This window comes from Balaenoptera borealis, assembly GCF_965194805.1.
Source record: "Balaenoptera borealis genome assembly, chromosome: 8".
Lineage (NCBI taxonomy): Eukaryota > Metazoa > Chordata > Mammalia > Artiodactyla > Balaenopteridae > Balaenoptera > Balaenoptera borealis.
The window spans coordinates 5,830,389-5,851,042 of NC_138865.1; the positions used below are offsets into that span (position 1 = coordinate 5,830,389).

General features: G+C 45.1%; 1 protein-coding gene and 1 long non-coding RNA gene across 8 annotated transcripts in view; both read left to right on the top strand.

Moving 5' to 3' along the window:
* GALNT7 (polypeptide N-acetylgalactosaminyltransferase 7) overlaps positions 1 to 20,654 on the top strand; it is a 120,326-nt gene that overhangs the window by 823 nt on the left and 98,849 nt on the right. The window lies entirely within an intron of this gene.
* LOC309633394 lies at positions 124 to 10,281 on the top strand. Its single transcript, XR_014247495.1, has 2 exons — positions 124 to 6,673; positions 8,443 to 10,281. It is a non-coding gene; the product is annotated as an uncharacterized lncRNA (long non-coding RNA).

Sequence of the window (20,654 nt, forward strand, 5' to 3'; positions counted from 1 at the left end):
CCCGCCCCGGAGCCCCCTCCACCGGCCGCTCCGTCGGGCCGGAGCCCGCCCCTCCTCTCCTCTCCCCTCCCCCCCCCCCCCCCGGTTGCAGCCGGGCCGCAGGGCTGCCAAACTAACTTGTGCGGTCGCCGCCCGCGCCGAGGGCTCCTCCGGACGCGCTGTCCGCCGCCCGACTCTCCCGGTCGGTGGGGCTCTGTCGGCGCCCCGGGACGTGGGTGACCGGACCCCGGGCTGCGGCCCCGCTGACCCGGCCGCGCCCCCGGCCCGACCTGCCCGCCGTTACGGCCGCGCCCCTCCTTCCCCTGGGACGCGGGAGCCGGGGCCTCGGGGGCTGGGGAGCTGTGCCGCTTCCAGCGCCTTGTGCAAGCAGCGTCTGCATTGCATCCGAGGGGTCGCCTTTATTAACTTTCCTTTTGGAAAGTTAGCGTCTGGAAGTAGAGGGAGAAGGCGTCCTTTCAACACTAAGAATCGTAGGAAGAGATTTCCTTATCTGCGCCTGCCCCTGTGATGAGGGAAGGTTTACTCTTGAGATTTACTCTGAAGTTTTAGTGTGTATTTGAAGACGTAACGGCACTGGAATCTCTTTATAACGTATGGGGTGGGTTCCCCTCTAAGTCATCTAAGTTAATGGTAATAAAAAGTACCCAGTTTTCCTTTTGAATGTGTTTGTGGTTTTAAGTCCCTCAGCTCTCATGGAGTGATGGTGACCTCTTTATGATTTTGCTTCAAAATGACTTATTGACAAAGGACGACTGAATATTGCAGTTGTTTGAAAGCATTTGTGATCAAATGGCCTTTTACTGAGAGCTAATAAAGATGTAAAGATGCCATTTCCTGGGGGAAGAAATTGAGGAAAGAGTGACAGAACTAGCCATATTCAGAATGTCCTGCAGTTCAGATGACAAGTCTTCTAAAGGGGTGATGGAGCGTCAGCCCCAATGCCTATTTCCTCTGAAATATTATATTAGTGCTGGTACAAGTACTGAGCCACGAGCTCATTTAATAGCTGTAGGAGGTGGTTATAACTTGATTTTTGGTCCAACTTATTGGATAAAAGTTTGTCGTTGGGTCCAGGGTAATTTCTGTCATTTGCCAAAGACTGAAGCTAGCTTATTAAGACTTTCAAACAATTAACATTAAGAAGAATGCTTTATGTATGTGGAGAGCCAAACCCTTTTAAGTTTGTGGGTAAATATTAACTAAGCAAGTTAAGGTATAGCTTATAAATCATAAGAGCATAAATAAGGGACTATTGCCTCCCTTTAATAGAAGCTAACCTAAATGTTTCTGAAATACAGCAGTAGAAGGACATCTCCTTTCGGGAAAATTCTGACTCTTTGATTATGATTACACATACTCCACCCACTGAAACACCTGCCTCTCCTTAACACTAATCCATGTATAGGGCTTTTTTGGATTCTGATAAATGGCCTGAGATAGTCTAGGACAATCCCATTTACCAAGTACAGGTTATGCTTCTACTCTAGCACGCTGGTCCTGGTGGGCCCGCCCCGTACAGCTTTTTGCCTCATACTTTCAGTGTTCCAGGCACAAAAGTCTGCCGTAGCCTGGTGCTTTTTTTTTCCCTGGACTACTTCCTCCTTTAGATCTGCCCAGCAAAGTGCGTCACCTATGGTCAAGACAAGAGGAACACATTTCTTTTTGCTTTCCCATCTCCGGGCCTCTTGCTGTTTCTCTGATGTGAATGATGTGAAAAGTGATCTTACCGTTCAAATTGTACTCTGTTGGATACTATTTGATTTATTCAACAAACATTTTTGAGTACCTCCCATGTGCCGGTGCTAGTTGTTAAGGAAGTACTCCTTGCTCCTAAACTCGTGGCTCTTGTAGGCTAGTGGGTCAAAAATCACATTAATCAAGATTTCACAAATGTGTAAATAAAAATTGTGCCACCACATGCTATGAAAAAAAAAAAAAAAAACCCACAGGGGGTGAGAAAATGGAGGAACTTGGTCATAAAAGCCTGACCTGAAGAAATGGCTTTTGAGTTGAAATCTGAAGATTTGAAGAAGAGTCATTGTTGATCTGGGTATGGGAGGGGGACACCCCTGAGAGGGAGAAGTATGTGCAAAGGCCCTGAGGTAGCAGGTAGCATGGTGAGCTGAGGAAGTGGAAGAAGGCCAGCGTAATTAGAAGATGGAGGGCGAGGGTTCAAAGAGACCATGCCAGGAATCAGGTCTTTAGAGCAGCCATTAACTCCAAGGATGGAGCTCGTCGAAGGATTTTTAAGTAGGGGAGAGGTGGGCTGAGATTTGTGCTTTGAAAAGACCACTCTAGCTGAATTGGTTTAGAGCCAGAGCAGATAGGAATCCTGTTGGAGGTTATGATAGCCCAGGTGGAACGTGATGTTGATGGCATTGGCAGGGTGACGGTGGAAGGAGAGAAAAGTCAGTTGGTTCAAGAGCTATTAAACGAAGATGCAGAGGCACCAGGACTAGGTGTCTGCATGTGGGAGTGAAGGAAAAGGAAGGTGTCCAGAGGCACCCGATAGGTGGTAGAAGGATGACAGATTGTTTATTACATGGAAGGTTCTGAAGACAAAATCCATACATTCTGATGTTATGTTTTATGGTTATAATGGGAAGGCTTATCATCTTAGGCTTTGTCCTCTGAATATTTTAAGGTCAGCATTTATTAAAACCATCTGTTTAGCACTTGCAAAGTGTAGACAGTCCCTTTAATTAATAAATTATAGCATCTCCCAGACCATTTCTCCCGGGTTTCGGCGCTGAGTGTTCAACGTTGAATCATTAGCCTCTGAAAATAAAGGTCTGGAATGGAGATGTTGCAAGACCTTCAGTGGCTCTTTAATAGCAAATTCAGTACTCGTGAGAAGCTGCATGTAAACCGGCAGCTCTCTGTATGTGCAAATGTTACTTGACTCAGACTATTAATGCCACTTAGGCTCAGAGCATCCGTAGTAGGACTAATTCAAGAACCATTGCTAGATGGAGAGGTTTTATGTGATAAGCTAAGACCAGTGTAAAGGAACACTGCTTAATGAGGCTGTGACTGAATTGATCACCCAGTCAGTCAGGTTCTACCTTAACAAAGCCTTTTATCTCAGCGATGATTGGCTGCAACCAGAAAAGCTCTGCCCTTGACCACGAGATTTCTGTTTCAAATGGAAGCTCGTTTATTAGGGATGGAGCTATCACTTAGAAGAAATGTAGTGTCTTAAGAGGTCACTGTTGTTTCGGTTCCCCAAGTGAAATGCCCTGGGATTAGTTTTTGTTCCATTTTGCTGTCCTCCCCCACCCTTGCAGTGAAAAAACTCCCTTATTACCAAGTCTAAGAAATTTGGGCTCCATAGGCCTCCTGAAATTAATGCTGAGTTTTGCATACACGTGTGTTCTTCTGGGCGGCTGAGAAGCAGAAGCTTTCACGTTTCTTAAAGGTACCTGCGAAGCTTAAAGGTACCTGCGAAGCTTAAAGGTACCTGCGAAGCACTGAGTCCTTGGGAGGCAGAATGCCTGTTTCCTGCCCATGGAATTTCTCCCTCGTCTTCCATGGTGCTGAAGCACTCATTACACCCTGGAAATGCAAACATTCCTGAGAACTGCTGTATCTGTCGATTCTGTGGAAGTGTTTCCCATCCAGTGTTGGAAGGTCAGGCATCAATCCTGTTACTACCACCACCACCCCTCCCCCATTGAGAATACCAAGACGGTCTCAAGGAAAAGTCCCTGTTCTAAAGGGATCCCATCCTAGTTGAAAAAAAGGATGCAGCGCCCACATGGCCTGGGTTCCTTCCCCATCCTTACTCTGGTAGCTGGGTAAGGAAACCTCGCTATGGGAACTGTCACAGGACGTTTCCTTAGCGGGTGGCGAAGGCTGAGAATAGCCATTCAGGGAGTGCACAATTATTAGTAAAGAAAGAATGGAAACTGTCGAGCTGTTGAATCTGGGTAACTGTTTTGTGATGGGGCCGGCTTCATGGAATGGGAGATAAGGTGTGGGCTTCGATCTGTTACTAGTGAATTAGAGACAGGGAGAAAGAAGGTAACGCATCGTGAATGAACATCACGGTTCTGAGCCTGGGCCATTTGTAAACAGAATATTTGTAACTTCTAACTTGATTTGTTAAAAAAAGGTTGGTCAGCAAGATTTGAACAGCTGTTGAATATTGGAACATGGTTGTGATTATTCAGCTCCAACCTCGACGATTGTCTTTGTTCATATTTTAGATTCTAATTTTCATCCCTGAGGAATGAATGTACAATCTGACAGAAGAAGAAAAGCAGTGAAATCAAGAATTTAAAATTTCTAGAGTAGAACGGACACAGCCTGAGACTATGAAAGGAATGATTTTATGGTTGGAGTTTGTGTGGTGGAAGAGGGAAGGGTGAGAAGGTAGAATATGTGTTAACAATGTGGACAGAATTCTGTGAGAATTGGGAGAGATGTATTTGTACTGTAAACATGGCAGTCATTCAGTCAACAGACGTTTCGAATATCCGTCGAGTGTTTACTAAGCACCGTCCACGGCTCTAGGCGGAGAGGCTATGCAGTAGAGGAAGTAGAAAGCTTTGGCGTAAGGAAGATGCTACTCAGGTCATGACCTACTAACCACCCAGAAGGTGTGGAACTGGAGGTTGGAAAAGTACGTTGGGGCCCTATTTTGAAGGTACTGAATGGCAGGCTGAGGAACTGGGTTGGGGTTTTACTGATTGAGCAGTAAGAGCAGCTTTTTGGAAGCTTTTGAAATGGAGTTAGGGAGTGGTGACGTTCAACTGCTGATTCCCTGCTTCAAAGATTTCAAACACCTGTTGCCTACGAAGTACCATCTACTGCTCTAGACATTGGAGGTACTATAAAGTAGTAAAAAACGCTGTGATAACAGATAACATCTGTGAATCCTTTGTGCCAGGTCAGCATTCTGCGTGTGTGGTGTTAATTGTAGCAGTAACCCTCTCATGCGGTCTGATGTAATCCTCACTGAGTTACAGAGCCTTGAACCCTGCCCAAGGTCATTTACACAGTCAGTCTCAGGTGTCCTGACTTCTGCTGTGCCCTCTGACCTCCCGCAGATTTTAACAACACAGATGAGCTGGTGTGGCCCCCATTGAAGGGGGCCGCAGAGACGCTGGAGAGGTCATTTCACACAGAGAGAAGCATGTGAGGCGGTGCAGGATGAGTGGAGGGACAGGGGCCCAGGACCCCGCGGGGAAGGCGGGGAAGGTGATGGCTGAGCTGAGTCCCGGATGTAGCTCTCAGGGAAGAGCCTCGCCGGCCGGCCGAGGGGACAGGCAGGTTTGCCCTGAGGGTGGAGGAGGCCGGAATGCATGAGAAACAGAAAGAAGGCCATCGTGGTGGTGGTGGGAGCTGAGCCGGGTGCGTCTGGAGGGAGGGCAGTCCTTGATGAGCTGGCAGGTGTAAGCAGGGGATGCTCTGGGTTGGGTGATAAATTATGTGGTCATCGCACCGGGCATGGTCCTAGATAAACAACACGAGTGATTACCTTTTCGCCACAGGTTTGCAGGCCAGATGCACAAACAACAGTTGCAGGGGGTGAGAGGAGGGTCGTACTAGCTACTGGGTCCCCGGGTCACAGGGGAAGCAGCATCCGGCCGCGGGGTGGGGTGCGGTCAGAGCGGTCCCCGGGAGGGCAGGGCGGAGGGTGAGCGCGGGGACAGGGCCTGGGCACGCAGAAGCAGGAAAGGGCCTGGAGGGATGGAAGAGAGCCCGGCGAGAGAAACGGAATCTGAGCCCTGAGACGCTGAATACTGTGAATGGTTCAGGCTGGCTCCGAGGAGGGATCCGGGAGCAGTGCCCAGGCCAGATTTCCGTGAGGAGAGACATGTCCCCGTAGCTCATGCTGAGCCTAAACCAGGAGGGGGGCCAAGAAAGTGAATATGCGGGGAGAGAGAGAGACGGTGACGGTAGACTTAGCGGTGCGGCTGGTGGGAGGAGGAGCTCTGCTGGCTGGAATGGGCCGGGAGGATGCTGAAGCCTCAGCAGGAGCAGAACCATCTGAGGCGGCAGTTCTCAGCCTTGAGCAGGAATCAGAGTCGCCCAGAGAGTGTCTTAAAGCCCGGGTCGTCCGGCCTCCTGCCCGCGCTTTCTGATTCAGGAGGTCTGGGGCGGGGCAGAGAATTGGCGCTGCTAACTGTTCCCAGGTGACGCTGCTGCCGGCCCGGGGACCAGACTTCGCGAAGTGCTGGTCTAGAGCACACGTAGCGCTGGGGTCCGTGAGACAGAGCATTTGTGCGGTTTGGGCATAAAGTGCGTAGAGGCCACAGGCCAGTGGAGTGGAGGTGTCTGCCGGGTAGATGGAGCCCGGAACGGGCATCAGAGCTGGATGCGAAGTGTGAGCTCCTGGGCAGGGGCCCAGCTCCAGTCTGGGGCCTGGGTACTGGAGTGGTAGCTTAGGGTGTGGACGTGGGCATGAGAGAGGAACGGGGAAATGCCGGCAGCAGGAGAGATGAAAGAGGGTTCAGGCAGAAGTCAGATGACTTGGGGAGTCTTGCCCGACCACCAGCAATTCCAAGTGCTGCAGCATTTGAGCAAGAACTGATGAGAACGAAGGATGTAGTGAGCGGGCGGCCGTGGAAGCAGGAACACCTGCCGCTGCGCCGCCCCCTGGCACCTGGGGTAGAGGAGGGCCTGCAGTGCGTCTCGGTAAATGCGATGCCCAGAAACACTGGCTCAGGTAAAAAAAGAAGTTCAAGTGGTGAACACTCATCTTCCCTGGGGGAAAACTACAAATCGAGAAAGGGTTTTATTAGAGAGCCATGAGTACCGAAGAGGACTTCCCACATTGGGGTTATCTCTGTTCTGCCTTAATTAGGCCTCTAACCCCCACCCCGTGTGTGTATAGAGACACATGTGTCCATGTATTTTAAGCTGAACCACAGTCATGTAATTTTGATAATATAGACTGTATATACTATACACATTGTATTAAAATATGATAATACATATTAGGCACTTGGGGCATTCTTTTAGTCTGAAATCCAGTTAACTTGGAAAGCTGTGATTAGAACAATATTTTAATATTTGAAGTTGGGAAAGTAATTTTATCCTGAGAATATTAGGCAATTTTTAGTTTTTAATAATACATTAATTTGGCTGATGTGTACCTAAAGGAAGAAACAATAGCAAAACTGTAGGCTTAGCATTTCAGTGATGTTAGTTGTTTTTTTTTGGTTTTTTTTTAATGTCTGTATTATTTTAAATTTTTATTTATTTATTTATTTTTGGCTGTGTTGGGTCTTCATTTCTGTGCGAGGGCTTTCTCTAGTTGCGGCAAGTGGGGGCCACTCTTCGTCGCGGTGCGCAGGCCTCTCACTATCGCGGCCTCTCTTGTTGCGGAGCGCAGGCTCAGTAGTTGTGGCTCACAGGCCTAGTTGCTCCGCGGCATGTGGGATCCTCCCAGACCAGGGCTCGAACCCGTGTCCCCTGCATTGGCAGGCAGATTCTCAACCACTGCGCCACCAGGGAAGCCCCAGTGATGTTAGTTTTTTGAAATGAGGTCTACGGTTTAATTCTGGTTCAGTGCTATGGTCCCAAAAGCAACCCTGAGACAAGTTGGAACTGCACTTACCCAGGGCTTCGGTCTTTTTTGGAGAGGGGAGAAGTAACTTGCAGTTGCTTCATTTGCTAAGAATCCTGAATATGTCAAAATGAGAAATGTTCTCATTTTTGCTCCATTATAAATTCCCTTCTGGGCTCCCCGGCCTTTGTAGTGTTTTAAAGTGTGGCTCTCAAGAAGCATTTAAACATGCCAGTCGGGATGCCTGATCCAGCTCACTGAGTGTAAGAACGGCTCCGCCGAAACTGGAGGAAAACCTTAACTTTGCATTATCTAATTAGGTTTGTAGAGTTGCTGTAGAACAGCCTGGTTTCCGAAGTTTAGAAGGTACAATTAGCTGCAGTATTACATCAGTACCAACGGGCCTGCTAAGGGGCTTCTGTGCCAAGCAATTGGAATATGTTATTACCAAGGATGTTTTAAACTGGGTGAATTAAAATTAAATCACATACTATTGGGAGCAGTTCTGTATGAAAATAGAATAGCAGAGATGACCTCATCTCTTTTTTTTTCCCATCTTCAATCTTTTATTGAGTCCCTGGGTTTAAGAGTACATTTGGGCCTCAGGCAGATGCTGTTCTCCTCAGTAGTAAACTACATGTTCAGTGATTATCCAGCTTACACATAGTTTTAGCATCTGTAGTTCTTATCTTTATAAACTATTTTATAAGGTGCTTTAGGATTGAGGTATTCACTGGTCATGTGTACACCTTATGAAAAGAGTTGGTATTTAAAGAGTAAGTATGTCTTAGAGAAACATTAAGTGAGAAGTTGCCAAAACTTCTTTGTCACTCTTATGAGACGGTGGGAGTGCCAGCATTTTTATTTACGAGATTGTCTGTAATTATCCTTTGACTGTTGATTTTCCCTTTTGATAAAAATACCAGAAGAAGAAGAAAACCCTGTGAGAAGACACTCTGATGAGTGTGAGCAAGGCTGGCAAGTAGCCTCACGAGGGTGTGAATGTCTGACTCTTCCAGCCGGAACCCTTCATTTCGAACCAACCCAGTTTCTGAGTCCAGCTACTGGAGTGAGACAGTAGCCTCAGGTTCTTAGTGCAGGTCAAGAGACACTTCTGAACAGTTTTACAGAATTTTAAGAATTACACTTGTTGAGAAGTGACATCGTAACATGAACGCAATATCTTTATGCTTCTGTGAGAACTTTTTTGATAAATTCTTTAGAAAGACTAAACAGAAAAAAAAAGATAGAATAAGTTACAATAGTATGTTAACAAAGTCCCTGGTTATGCTATTTGAATGTGCTCTAGGGGTTCTTTATTTGTCAGCATTTACTATGGTACTTCAAATAATTTTATTCTGCTGAATTTAAAGTAAGTATTTCGTATACATATTATTAACAGCTCTTATTGGAAAAATAGTTCCCTTATAACCCCAGCAGAAACCCAAGTGTTCCATATAATTGAGTCATGTGAGCCTCATTTTGCCAGAATATATCAAAGATACCTGGATAAAGATGTCCAGATACAGAAAATCAGAAGGGAGATTCCACTGCTCTTTAGATTTATGGTTCATTAGGCACTTACATAAACGTTTCAAAAATGACTTAGGAAAGACCTAGTGGGGTTAAGTCAATTAAGATATTTTTGTTTGCTTGATTGTTTAATGCTGCTAAGAAAAACATGTTTGTGATGGGAAATATTTGCCTAGAAAAATTTATCCTGCAATATATTATACTGGACTGGAGTTGTTGGTCAGTAATGGCCCGTGTACCTGAGAAATCAAAGGTTGACTTTATACAGCCACTTGAAAACTTGTCTTAGACATTTTCTACAATTCTCGGCTTCTTAGGTGTAGGTTTTAATTCTGCTTACTTGGGGTGATTTAAATCCAACCCCTTTCTCCCAATATTTCATCTTGCAGTTTAATATTTTACCATGCAATTCTTATTAGACAATTTGATCATCATACTTCTTAAAATTTAACTAATCTGACAGAAGTAGCCTTTTAGTCTCTAGTACAGCAAGGTGTCCCATGTAAGTCTTAGTATTTGTTACCTTGACAATATGTAGGATTTTACATCTTTTCTTTTAAAAGAAAGTGTTTAAAACCCCCTATTCAAAAATCTGCTAACTCTTGCCAGGGTGTTTAAAATGAATAAAAAAATCCATTAGATTTTTTGGCAAATAAGCTCTCAATTATACAGAACAAATGACTACAAAGTGCTTTTTAGAGTAATGGAATGGAAATGACTAAAATCTCATTAAGTTACACGTGCAGATTTTTCTACTCTGGTAGAGGGTTTAGTGTTTTAAGCTAAAAGATCACTGTCAAGATTGGAAATTTTGATCACTTAAAATATATAATTACATTTTAGCATTTAAGCAAAGGATTGATAGAATGGGGAAATACAGGCATGCGGTTTCATTAACTTGCTCTGTGTGATGATGGACTCGGGGAAATTCAAAGTCCAGTATTTATCAAAGAAATCTGGGGAGGACTTCCCTGGTGGCGCATTGGTTAAGAATCCGCCTGCCAATGCAGGGGACACGGGTTCAAGCCCTGGTCCGGGAAGATCCCACTTGCCGCGGAGCAACTAAGCCCGTGAGCCACAACTACTGAGCCTGCGCTCTAGAGCCTGCGAGCCACAACTATTGAGCGCATGCACTGCAGCTACTGAAGCCCGCGTGCTCTAAGGCCCGTGTGCCGCAACTACTGAGCCTGTGTGCTGCAACTACTGAAGCCTGCACACCTAGAGGCCGTGCTCTGCAAGGAGAGAAGCCACCGCAATGAGAAGCCCACACACCGCAATGAAGAGTAGCCCCCGCTCTCCGCAACTAGAGAAAGCCCGCACGCAGCAAGGAAGACCCAGTGCAGCCAAAGAAAATAAAAATTAAATTAAAAAAAAAAAAGTCTGCAGGAGAGTGTTTCTATTGTGGTGGCCAATTAAAATAAATTTGCTTGCAGTCCAGGGAGATCTTAGTGGGTAGTCAAGAGAAAAATACTTTTAGCAAATAGTTTTCTAAAATTCTCTATTCTAAAAATGTGCTAAAAGAGGATGATTTCCAAGTACCTTGGTATTTTAAAGGAATACATTTTCTGTATGAAATTGAGATAACTCTTACTCTTCTTTTTGTAGTTAGCATTTAGACTCCAAACCATGGCACATGTAACTTCTATTTTAAAATAAACGTAGAGCACACGTAAGCACAGTTGTTAACCTCGAAAACTTTGAAGAGCGACATCAAACCTGCAAAGATGATAGAGCCCCAAATGCCAGGCTTTCCCCAGGTTCTGCTTGCTTCCCAGCTTGAGAAAAGAAGCGCTGGCGTGGCCTGAAGTATGGGTCAGAGGGCGTGTGTTCTACACGGGTATTCTCAGATTCTCTCTCCAGCGTCCCCTTTGAAATCTGAGGAAGGCTTTAATGAACGTGGTTTCGTTTTCCTTTCCATGAGTTACTGCCGCAGGAGGAGTGCCAGCCTGTACCTGTGACTGAATGGAAGAAAATTGCAGCCAGAGTCTAATAAATAGTTTCACAGTGTACAGTCCTGTTTCCTAAGAGGCAGTTGTCATCCTTGATCTCTGCTCAGTTAACTGGTGACACTAAGAGAAAAGTAAATGCTAAAATCTTTGTTCTATGTTGGCAAAAATCACTTCTTGAAGATAAAGTGAGTCGCTTGCAACCTGTGTTCTGATTTGCATCTCCTTCTTTAACTTAAATAACAGGTACTTGTGTTTGAAAGCAAACATCTCATGTGTAGTGACTTATGGCTTAGAAGGATAGATACAATGCAGAAGGAGTAGCCAAAAGGAAATTGTCGTGACAGTTAAGGAATAGATGATTTTTAATATTACAGAAAAGCAAACTTAAGGTAACAGCAAAGGTAATATATTTGTGTTTGTTCAGTATTTTTGTTTCCTAATGAATTGCCATACCTTTCCTACAGTTTTTTCAGTTCTTCATGAAAACTGAAATCTGTTCAACTACTTTTTCCTCCCTTGGGACAGGGCATTTCCTTCTCTGGTTATGAGACATTTATGGAGTGGTTGGTCTGTGTCTGTGGGTCCCAGTGGGTGCCAAATGTGACAATAATTCCTTCAAGGTTAAAAATGTCAGTCATATATTTTATTGACCACAGAGTAGCTAGAAGAATCCAGCCTGCCATTTGGGCACCCAGCATGTTGCCTCTGAATGGTGAGGCCAGAAGCTTACTCAGAATTTTTTTTAACACACAGAGGTTGCATTTTCTGACAATACCCAATTCTTTTAAGTTAAAGATAACTGAACCTTCACAGTCCTCTGTTCTACCCATAACTCTTGTGATGAGTCAGTGCTAATGAAAAAATAAAATTTCATTTTTAAAATTAGAGACAATGAAATGAAACTTTCTCTCTTTTTTTAACCTTTTTGCTCTGTTACTGCTGTGCACCGTCTCTCCACCACTCTTACATGCCTCACAAGATGCTCTAAGAAGCTGTTTCATCTTGTGAACTATTGACTTGGAATGGAAGTAACATTAGAGATTTGGTTTTCTTGTAGGAGATTCCTTTCTGCCAAAGGACTGCAGATTTTCCTTGGTTGGCATGGGCTTAAAATTTTAAATTGCCTCATATATGCTGTGACGAAATTCGAATCAGATTTAAATTACTAAGTGGAGCGTGCAACATTACTTGATAACATTTTTGAAAAAAAATTTTAAACCATGCTATTGGTACTTTGACATGTTAATACCCTGCAAGTGGAAGTTTCATTCGACTTCTCTCCATTCCCACCATCTCTCATCAGGTGACAAAGTATCCATCCACTTGTCAGAGTCTTTAGGTGGTTAAAAAAAAAAAAAAAAAAAAAAATCAGAAAATGTGCAGTGCCGTATTAAGCCAGGTCCCTGATTTATTTCTAGCGCCTTCCATTTAGATACATATTTGATTTACTTACTTCCTAAATCCATGGGCCAGTTCTGCTACTCCTAGCTGTTTTTATTTAGGATATCACAGGTGTACGTTTAAAAACATATTTGTAATAGATGACTGACACCCAGAAAAGTAAAGCAACAAACAAAACCAGCAGGCTTTGACTGGTTTGTGGTGAAGCAGAAAGCCAGAGGAATCTGCGTTCCGATCTGCTCGCCGCCACTCGGAATCCCCTTTGCCCGCCCAGAGAATGTCCAGTGTGTTCAGGGAGTGGATGGCGGGTCCATCGGGGGCCCCTGGGGTGTTGAAAGGACCCATCTCTTAAGATGCCAGACTTACTGCTGCAGCGAAGGTTAGTGAGTCTCAGAAAGAAAGGTGGGAAAACTCAGTTTGGGGAGGGAAAGCTAGTGTCCTTTGGGATTTATACGACTACAGTTACTTCTCTGAGAGACTTCCCTGAGGTTCTAAGGGTACTGGGCCTGCTTCTGTATGATTCATAAGCCTGCGTAAATGCTTCCTGTCTGGGTGGTGTAAGGAATTAAAATGTATTGGATATTTGGCCCAAGCAGAAGAGACCTGAAGCCCAGGAATACTCAAGTTAGAATTTCGCCCTGTAGGCCAGTCACCAGGAGGTAGTGGAGGTCACGTCTGTGCTGCGGGGAGGTTTACTTCCTGGTGCAGCCTCAGAGCCTACCCGTCTCCTGATCGTCTCCTGATCGCAACGCTTCTGTCCTGTAAACTGTGTGCCAGACAAGTAAGGACAAGCCCTGTTTAGGGCCCAGACATTCAGCAGCCTGGTGGTTTTGAAATAATCTGATACTTCACTGGTGGTTTCTTCTGACTCTGTCACTGAGATTATGAAAAACCCAAATCAGTGCAGAATTTATGAGAAAAGATTCCTAGGGAAGGCGCGTTGAAGTGGATTACAGCGTTCCTTCCCGGGCTTGGGGCAGGGCAGAGAGTGTGAGGCAGGAGATGTGGGAAGACGCGCCACGGAAAGGGGAGGCGTTCTGCTGCGGCTCAGGGTCCTGGTCCGGGGCGCGACCTCGAGCCTGGGCCGTGACGGGGGGAGGGGAAGGACGGCACCCCCCCCCCCGCCCCCGCCTACGTCCGTGTTGATAACTATGGATGTTAATCCCCGCGAATACTGAATATCCTGGGGGAATTCTGCTGATGCTTAATTTACCTCCTGGCTCGTAGAGCAGGAAGCTCCGCAAGACAAGCTGGCGATTGAAAGCGAAAGCTGACGTCAATCCGTCCATCACATGGTAAAAGTGGCACGTGGACCCTGACGTGGGTTGAAAGCCCGTGCAAACACTGTCACCAACACTGGTGGTCTTGGCCTGGGGACGGCTGCTCCCAGCCCCCTTTCCCTCGGCCGGGAAGTAGACCCAGGATCTGCCCCAGCGCTGCCCTTGGGCTTCCGTCAGGTCTCCCGTGTCGGAGCCCCCGGGGCCGGCTTAACCTGCAGTGTCGCACATTTGTTCTCTCTTCCTTCCTTCCCTTCCTCCTCCCTGGAAGAGCATAATAATTCCTGTGTCGCTGCGAGAGTGCTTAAAAGAATGATAATACTTACATTATGCAAATTTGTTATGAATTCCTTATTTTGAATGATCAGTGAAAAGGGGATGAGTATCCTAGACTTTAGACTTCTGCCTTAAAAGTTATGCCCTTTGGTGAACTCATATTCTAAAATGGGGAGGGAGGAAAACGCTATCATTTATCTACTTCTGAGTCACACTTTTCTCCTGAAGGAAACGTATGTTCACGTACCCACATTTTCACCGTAAGCAGCTTCGCTGTAGACTTCTTTGCCGCATAACAACTGGCCGTCAGGCAGTTTTACCGTGAATGAGAAAATAACTGGTTGGCAGTTTTTGGTTTGATGGTTTGGTTTCAACTGGTTGAAATGTGGTAGCAGTTCTTCCCGTTAGGACCACGTTGGTGGTCTTAAGCCGACAGATGCCAACGATTTGCCCTGAGAGATGGCTTCTTACTTTGATGCACACCACGGTTGACACGAGATACAACCAGTTATTTGAGCAGTATTGCCATGGTCTACACACATTTTTAATATACTCAAATATTTTGTATTTCACAGTAAAGTCTTTCTAATTTAGTTATTCACTTGTCACGTTTCACTGTCTTTTTTCATGCCAGTCTTGGGGTTTTTTGCTATTTTTGTTGTTTTTTGTTATTTTATGTTCTACTGCAAAATGGCCAATTAGCTATGAGGCAAAAATGTTTGCAGCAGAAGTACCTAGAACCATACATTTACTGTAGAAAATATAAAAATGTGAAAGAAAATAGGAAACTAAAAATCACCTGTAATCCATCTGGCTCAAAGCTAATTATTATGATCTGTCTGGTGTATTCCTTGCTCACTTTTAAGCGTTTATAGGCAAAGACCTTATATGTACTACTTTGTGGATTGCCTTTTCTTAATTTTACTGTAGAAATATTTTAATTTATATATTGTTTCTAGGATATATACTGTTTTGTAAGGTAATCTTTTAGCACTTGGTCATTTTAGCGTGGAGGTGATTTAAGGAAAGAGGACATTAGGGAAAACGGAAGTCCCAGTATGCTGGGAATTGCAGACCCTACACTGTCTTGTGCATCACATTTGCAAAGTTGTTTTTCCACCTGCCCCTTCCAAAAAAAAAACAAACAAAAGGCATCGATATGATTCTGAGCTGTGTTGGATGGTTTATAAAAGTTGCTGTTTAAGCTAGTCTTGGGTGCGTCCTGGCTAAGCCAGCGGTTAAATGGAGCTGGACGAGCAGCTGGTCTGTGCGGGACACTCATCCCACGTCTCTCGTACTTGGTGAGCATTAAATACTAATCAGGAACTTTTATTGAATTCTTACTATGCCCCGCTCTAGGCTTGTCCACATTCTCTATTTAATCCTCTGACATTTTACAGATGAGGAAATTTGTGGCTTAGGGAAATTAAATGCCTTGCCCGAGGTCACTGGCCTTGTAAGTAGTGGAACCAGAGTTCAAATCCAGCCCACCCTCTCCGGTGGGATCCAGTACCACCCAGTGGCACTTCCTGAACTGTGTACTGTGAACCAAGATGTACTAGCAGGAGTTACTTCCAAGATCTCTTGGGCCAATAAGGCTGAGAACTGTTTCATGTTATATCAACCCTCAGAGGCTCACAGTGTGCATAGGATTGTTAAAAGCTCTGAAACGTCCCATAGGAAGTAAACTTAAAGATTTCATCTCGTCTTTCACAAAGGGGCCTGGTCACTGACTCAGTCTCTAGAGAATGCTGGCATCCGGAGAGTACAGGCTGCTGGAGCTGGATCCAAGTGACAGAGCTCCCAGGGGACCAGAGGGCCAGTGGCCGTCCTCCAGGAAGGACCCCTCCTCCAGGGAGCGCTCGGCACCCGGGCTTGCCCCTGTGTTGCTTTCCGGGGGGACACAACTCCCTGATCTTGCTGCATTATTCAGCCAACATGATTTCAGTTCTGTTGTAAATTCTCATACGCAGCATGTATTTCACAATTACAGAAAAATCCTACCGATCAGTTCAAAGAGGTTTCTTAGAACAGCCATGCTTGGCCGTCACCGACGTCTTGCCCCATTGCCTGAGCAGCCCAATGAGTCTAAGTATTTATATTTAAGAATTTCTTTTATCCAGGGAATCCCAGCATAAGTGGTTCTTTGACTTGGGTTGTGAGACAAATGGTTTTAAGTATAACCCATCTTAGATTGCTATTCATGTGGAATTAGATGTCCAGTGTATAAATTATGTTTCAGCTACTGGAAGCTCATTTCATATCATGAAAATATCAAAGCAGGTCCCCTAAACCAAATAAACTGCTTTTACAGACATTTTACAGGCACAGAAAATCAAAGATGCATCATATTTGTTTTGTGGATAAATTTTTCTGCACAGGCAAGGTTGAGTGAAGCTTCTAATTTTAAAATATGAGTCTAATAAGGTTCACACTGAAAGTACTACCTTTTCTTTTGGAAACTCCCTGCAGTAATCATGGATAGTCTTCCTTTGCTCCGGGGAACTTCTGTGTACAAAATTAACATCATCTGTCTTGAGCACTTTCACTGCGTATTCAGTGTGCATAATGCCTCCGGATGTCTTTGAGACAGAGGATTCCTGCCACCGTCCCAGCCTTCCCTGGGGAAATGGGGGAGGGCAGATCAGAGGTTCAGGTGTCAGTGGGCCCCCCTGGTTGCATGTGAATGTGAAGCCATGGTGATTAGCTATTTGGGGTCTATATCAAAATACAGATTTGACTACTGTAACAGAAATCTAAAAATTTAGGGGTTTTCCTCCTACATAAATACCCAGACTGACCGGCCATCCTTCGTGGTCCTGCGTGACATCATTGGGATCTGTGCCCCTTCTGCCTTGTTGCTGTGTCATTCCCTCGTGGTCTAGAATGGATCCCTGCAGCGGGAAGGATGGAAACAGAGAGGGCTTGCTGCTCCATCTGTAGTATCACCTTCAGCTACATTCCACGGGCCAAATAGCCTCACTCTGAGGGATGTTGGAAATGTATCTTTATTCTGGGTGGCCACATGCCTGGATAGAGCTCTGAGGTTAGGAGGTGGTTAATTATGAGAGGGAAGAAGAGAAAGGAAATTGGAAATAGTGGTCTTTGCCACAGAGTAATAGCATGTAAGTTTTTTAATGGTAAAGTTGTAAATCAGGGATCAAAAGCCCCTTGTCACTCAACCTTTGGCTCTACCTAACTTCCCCTTCCCTGGAAAGATCACCTTGGTTTTGGTATCTGGTGTACGTTTGGTCTTCTTACCCAAACTTAAAATCTGTGACTCTTTGTATCACTTGATTAACTGTTGGTTCTGAGACTCTCAGGCTTGTCTGCTAAGCTCACATCAAGAGGAGAAAGTTTTAAGTTCCTCTTATGCACCTGTAACCACCAAGCGGTACTTTTAACATAGTGTTATCACATTGAATTACTGTGGTAATTAATTTTATCACATCAAAATCCTGTTCTTTTGTTTGTTAGATTGTTAATACATTAAATGGTTTCTTGGTCTTTTTTTCTGCTAACGGGATCAGTCCCCCCTCCCTGCATCAGGAGGGATACTTTATCCACTGTCAGAAACGTGGGGAGGATGAAAGGGAGAGGTGGGAGTGTCAGAATTTAGCAGCTCACAGGAGGGGAGGGCCCGGCAGTTGGGGTTCAGATCTCAGGGGTGGCCTGGTGAGGGCCCTGGCCTGTTGTATCTCTAGAACGTCATGAGGCTGTTTTGGGGGTCAGGGCTGGGTGGGATAAATGCTGGAATCTGGAACCACACCAGCTGCCGTGGTGAAGGGCCTTTACTCGGAGAGCAAGCAAAGGAGGGATCTCTTCTGCCAGCCTTCCTGCCGCCCTCGAGCGCTTCCTGTTGGCAAAGCCTAAGGGGAGAAGAGTTTGTAGAGGTCCTGACGCCAGGGTGGAATAGAGAAGGGAGGGTTGGAGCCGAGAAGACAGTAGTTTAATGACCAGCACGGTACTTCCTGGATATAAAGTCTTCCTTTGGGACCTTGCTGCTGGAAGGGTTTGGGCCAAACAGCGCTGAGAGAGAAATCAGGGAGTAGGTCTGCACTAGCCCCGAGGTGGATCTGACTTGCCAGTGAGACAAGAATAGGCTGTCTTTTCCAGGTGCCCTACCTGCATGCACACGTCTCGCGCTGTCCCACACCTGGACCCCGGTGTGTTTACGCGAGAGAGCCCACCTCCCTCCTTGCAGCCTCAGAGTTAAGGACGCAGCTTGGAGTTTCCTTTCTTTCCTTTCGAAACCTGTTATGAAGCTACTATTTATACATCTCCTTGAGTCTTTCTTGAGTTTATTTCCAGGGTCTGTGGCTCATTGAAAAACGACTTAAACTTTGTCGGTGTCTGGCATTTTGCTGGGCCTTGAAACAGAGATGATGAGGCTGCAGGCTCCGCCCCCAGGGAGGTAACAGCCTAGTTTGTGGGACAAGGTGAATGTGAAGAAACGAATATCACACGCTCGGTATTAAAATAGAATGAACTGTGCCTGGAAAGTGGAAACGAGAGGCTCGTGGAGGAGAGTTGACTTCGGGGCTCATCCGCAGAGGTGGGACTTGGGCGGGCGGGATGGGGAAGGGCAGCAGGCAAGAGACTCGGCCTCGGGGGGGGGGAAGGAAGTAGTTGCGAAGCTGGCACGTGCCCTGTACGTACTTTACGTTACGGAGAAGCGTTACTCAGTTGTCCTGAAAGCGTCCTCGTTTCGGCTTTAAGGGGATCTTCTTGTTTCAGAATTTTGAGTTTGACAGGCCTCCTCCCTCCCACCCTGTCCGTTAAGATTTTGTGTCCTTCAACCGTACTCTTGCTGAGATGTTCACTTTTATAAGCAAGAGTCCTGTTATTTTTTCCTTATCTTCAAGCTGACGCTGTCTCATCCCGTTTTCATATTAGTTTCTGCACCCCCCGCCCCAGAAGAGTTTCTAGTTTCCATATGTGGGACCTGTCTTGATGGGTATCAGAATCTCCAGACACTGAAAGCTGCCCCAGCTGCCATGCCTCGGGGAGGGGGCACTTCTGTACGTGCAGGTGAGCTCCTGAGTTGTCGTCAGTGCCTTGAAAGGCAGCAGAGTTAAATTGCAGGGGGGCAACCAAAGGGCGTCTGCCTAAACCTTTCTCCCTCCGTGTTCCTCTTTGTGACAGTGTTTAACGTCATCCTCTGCATAACATTCTGTTTCAAAGGGACCTGAAACCACCTCCTGGTGTCTGCCCCTGTCCCACGGACACAGCTGACGGGAGCAGAGGTATCTAAGCTAGATCACTTACAGCCTCGGTCCTGGGACCTTTGAGTCACGTGGCATTGTCTGCTAGAGGTGGTCTGTTAGGCACAGCACCACGGTCAGCTCCTTAAACATCAAACATACAGGGCAGAGGTTGGGGAGGAAAACCTGGAAGTCTTTCTGAGGAAACCAGTCATCAGAGAAAGGAATGGGGTGGACTTTCTCCCCAGAAGCAGAGGTGAAAGAGGTTATAGAGAAGGACAGGCACAGGAGACAATTCTCCTTCTGCCTGAGAACCTTCTGACTTCCCCAAGACCTACCTGTTCTTCCTGCAGATTAGGTTCTGTGACATTTGCCTGCATCCTTATAATAAATGCCATTTTGCTTAAGCTAACTTACATGGGCTTCTGTAACTTTTATACACAAAGAGTAACATGCGCCCCATACAGAAATAATCTTCTGCTTCAAGCCAAATGAATTACTGTCATGGCAATTATATATATAAACCAGAGAAGGTTTCTGGGCAGGACTCTCAAATCCCAGACAGGAAGTTGCTCCTCAGCCCCCATGTCTTCTGTTGCTGCCTCTTGTCTTTTTCTCTCCCCAGACCTCACCTTTGGGTCTGAGTTGTGGCCATCAAGGAAGATGAAGTGTGTTTTTGTACAAGAGTATAATCTGTTTTTCTATAATTTTTTAAGATGTCTGTCTGGCTTTCTGTTGATCTTTTTTGACAAAGAATCATTAACTGTGATATATAGTATGACTATATATAATATGAAATTTGTAGAGATTTCTGTTTAAATGAATGATAACCCAGAAGGCAACAAAGTAGAAGAAAGGAATTACCTCCCAAATTGTTGGCAGTTAGTAAATAGTGCTAATGAGTAGTGCATTTGCTTTAACTATAATCTCAAAAATTAATTTTTTTTTTCTGGTTAAGAAAGCCTATCATATTTAGTTGGTTCCTAAAGAATATGCACTTAATGAATTGGGAATAAATCTGTCATTTACTGGGGAGGTGTCTGAGTGGCTTATAAAATCAGATGATTGTACCAAAGCTGTAGACTATTAAGTTTTAAAGACGAGGCTAAACATGTTCAGTTGTTAACAGTATTCATCATTTATTGCTGTATTTACTCTGAGTTTTTGGCTAATATATAAATTTTGTTCACAGGCTATGTAGTTACGGAATTTTATAGTGAAAGCAGTTAGACTTAGTTTTCAGCTTTCTTATTTGTAAATGGATTTAAGGTCTTTTTGATAGTCTAGGAACCAATTAAATATTTCTTTAACGGTTCAACTAATTGCTTCATGACTTTATTATTTATTTTACTGTATTTGCTTAGGGTACAGAGTATTAAAAGCCTTAAGAGCTAATAGAAGGTTAAAGAAGCTAATGATGTAAACTAATTGGAGTCCTTATTGTCAGATTTAATATAACTTTTTAATACACAGTATTTATAGAGGCATGTTTTGTACA